Raw genomic sequence first — 3,839 nt, forward strand, 5'->3', positions numbered from 1 at the left:
AGTCAAAACAGAGAGAGGTATTGAAGTTTGAACATATGAACATATTACCCAAAGGATATAAATAAGATTTATTAGTCTTATTTTAAAAATAAAATTTGTATTATTTTATGTATACAACATCATTATTTATATACACACACACACACACACACACAGTGAAATGATTACCATGATCAAGATAATTAACATATTGTTCTCATTGTTTGTGATGAGCACCTAAAATCGAATTTCTTAGCAAATTCCAAGTATTAAATGTTATGTTAATAACTGTAGTCATCATGGTCTACTTTAGATCTCTAGACTTTTTCACCCTAAATTATGCACCTCTGTATATTTGACCAACATTGCCCCGTTTCCTCCACCTCCCGGCTCTTGGTAATCAACCACCTTTCTACTTCCTGTCTTTGATGCTGAGATTCCACGTGTAAGTGAGGTCATGCAGTTTTCCTCTTTCTGTGCCTGGCTTATTTCACTTAGCAGAATGTGTTCCAGGTTCACCTATGTTGGTACAAATGACAATATCTTTTTCCTTTTAAGGCTGAAAAATATTCCATTTTTGTATGTGTATATACCATGATTTTTTAATCTGTTTAACTTTCCACAAATACTAAATTTGTTTCCATCTCTTATCTATCATGAATGATGGTGCAGTGATTTTGGGAGTACAGATAACTTTGAGGTACTGATTTTATTTCCTTTGGTTATGTACAAAAGTGGAATTGCTGGATCTTATGATGGTTCTGTTTTTCGAAGACTCTCCATACTGGTTTCCATAATGGCATACCAATTTACATACCCATCAATGGTGTAAAAGAGTTCTCTTTTCTTAACATCATTGCTAACACTTACCTTTTTTTTTTTCCTTTGGTAATAGCTATCCTAACAGGTGTGAGGTTATAGTTCATTGTGATTTTGATTTTGATTTCCATGATAATTGGTGATGTTAAAATATCTTTGAATATATCTGTCAGCTATTTATATGTTAGATCTCTAGACTTATTCATCCTCATAAATATGTCTTCTTTGGAAAAATCTCTACTCGACTTCTGCCATTTTAAAAAACCAGGCTGTTTGCTGTCCTTACTATTTATTTGTGAGACTTCTTTGTATATTTTGGATATCAATGCTTTATTAGGTATATAGTTTACCAATTTTGTAGGCATTGACTTGGATCTTCATATTGTTTTGGGTGGTATTGACATTTTAACAATATTAATTCTTCTGAGACATGAACATGAGATATCTTTCAATTTAGGTATGTCTTATTTAACTTCTTTCTTCAATATTTATAATTTTTAGCACACACATCATTTTTCTTCTTGGTTAAATTTATTCCTAAGTATTCTTTTTGATGTGGGATTTTTTTCCGTTTGATTTCTTTTTTGGATGCAGTGATGTTGCAACAATGCCAGTAATTTTTGTTTGTTGATTTGCATCCTGCAATTTACTGAACTCATTTTATTTATAGCAGTGTTTTGGTAGAGTCTAGGGTTTTCTGCATAAGATTATGTCATTTCAAACAGAGATCATTTTACTTCTTTCTGGTTAGGATACCTTGTATTCCTTTTTCTTGTCTGATTGCTCTTGTTAATATTTCTAGTATCGAATAGAGATGAGAATGGACATCCTTGCCTTGTTCTGAATCTTAGAGAAAAAATGTTAAGTTTTCCACATTGTTTATGACATTATTGTGGGCTTTTTATAAATGGCCTTTATTGTGTTCAGCAAGTTTCCTTTTATACCTGTCTTGTTGAGCGTTTTAATCATGAATGGCTATTGAACTTGGCCAGGTGCTTTCTCTGCATTTTTCATTCGGCCGGTGTGACGTGTCATGTTGATTGACTTGGATATGTTGAGCTATCCTTGCATTTCATAGATAAATCCCACTTGATTGTTGTATATAATCCGTTTCATGTATTTTTGAATTTTTGTTTGCTGTTTATTAAGAATTTTTGCATCTGTGTTCTTTAAAGATGTTGGTCTTACCTCGTGGTATCATTCTTTGACTTTGGTATCAGTATCGTGCTAGCCTGATAAAATGAATTTGGAAGTATTCTGTAGAGACAAGACACAGAAAGTGCTCACATCTTCAGTCTCTCTGAGGACTACTAATTACCTGCCTTACAGGCTCACAGAGGCAGGGTAATTAGAAGCTTGACCTTAAGACAGCAACTGGGAAAATACACAGTTAGTCCTTTCCATGGAGGGCTTCCCTGGTAGCTCAGATGGTAAAGAATTTGCCTGCAATGTGGAAGAAGTGGGTTCGATCCCTGGGTCAGCAAGATCCCCTGGAGGAGGGCTTGGAAACCCACTCCAGTATTCTTACCTGGGAAATTCCATGGACAGAGGAGCCTGGAGGGCTATGGTTCGTGGGATTGCAAAAAGTGAGACACAACTGAGCAATTAAGCATATGTGGTACTGTTGAGTGCTGAGGCCCCAGATCTCAGAGTCAGGTGATTTGGGAGCCTGTCCTTCAGGTGGCAGCCATCAAAGCTGGTGTTTGTAATGTGTGATCCAGGGAATGCTGGGAGTTGTGGGATTCCTCCCATTTGTAAGGCAGTGTGTCAGTGGTGGCATTCATGGGCACGAACATGTCTCAGATTCTTCCACTTGTTTTGATGTGGATGTTTTCTCAATCATTCAGTGTATAGGAGCCTCTCAACTAGCTTCTGAATTTTTGTTGAAGGGAATTGATCTGTGTGTAGATGTTTATTTAATGTATCCATGGGAAGAGAGAAAGCTCGGAGTCTCTTATTCTGCCATCTTGTTGACATCCTTTCTCTGGTTCTATTGTCTATTAAAGGAGCACTGGGGCTTCCTTGGTGGCTCAGGGGTAAAGAATCTGTTGCTGACGTGGGAGATGCAGGTTTGATCCCTGGATCAGGAATATCCCATGGAGGAGGAAATGGCAGCCCACTCCAGTATTCTTGCCTGGGAAATCTCATGGACAGAGGACCCTGGCAGGCTATAGTTTGTGGGGCTCCAGAAAAGTCAGAGATGATTTAGCGACTATACAACAACAAAGGAGCATAAGGTACCTGGCAAAACTGTTTAAGCAGCCAGAGTTGTAGCAAATACTGAGAAGAGAACACAGACCAACTGATATAGGAGAAAGAGCTGAATAAAGCTGACACTCAGCTATGGTCATTGTTCAACACCGGTTTCCAGGAAGTAGATATTTCTCAGACGGGTCATGATTGAGGAAAGCAAAGTGAGGGGTAGTAATGAAAGTATCCTGATGTAGCAGAAATGAAGGAATTGTTTAAAGGGGCAATCAGGTTGTGAGAAGGACATCAGGAAAGATGTTTGTAAAAATCTATGTGTCTAAATCATGAATAAGAAGGGCATTTATTGAACTGCTTGTTTTGTCCTTTAAGAGTGGAAGCATGAACACCTTTCTTCACCTTTCTGCTCAGAGACCCTGGCCTGACATCTATGCGGGTTCAGATAAGAGGTAAGCAGCTCTGCCTCTCCTCTCAATCTCTCTCACTGCCTTTGTCTCCTGTTTTCTCTTGTTTTGTCCACTGAGAGGAAAGGAAATTAAAAATATGCAGGCATGGAGGAAGAGTAAGAATGAGTCAATGCTTCAGACATGGTAAAAAACTATTTCTGTTGTTCAGAATTGACCTTGAAACATAGATCTACTGAAAAAGTGCTGCTAAGGAAAGGAAACAAAGTGGAAGCTCTATTCTAATGTGTTTCTACAAGAATCCATACCTTCTCTGCCTTGAATAGTAAGAAAGGGTCCTTAGCCATATGCTTTCCTTTCTTTTTTATATTGAGAAAGCCTAAACATTCATAACCTTCCTTGTTTTCTTTTAAGCCAATATAAAAATGG

This window comes from Ovis canadensis, chromosome 4 (assembly GCF_042477335.2).
Source record: "Ovis canadensis isolate MfBH-ARS-UI-01 breed Bighorn chromosome 4, ARS-UI_OviCan_v2, whole genome shotgun sequence".
NCBI lineage: Eukaryota > Metazoa > Chordata > Mammalia > Artiodactyla > Bovidae > Ovis > Ovis canadensis.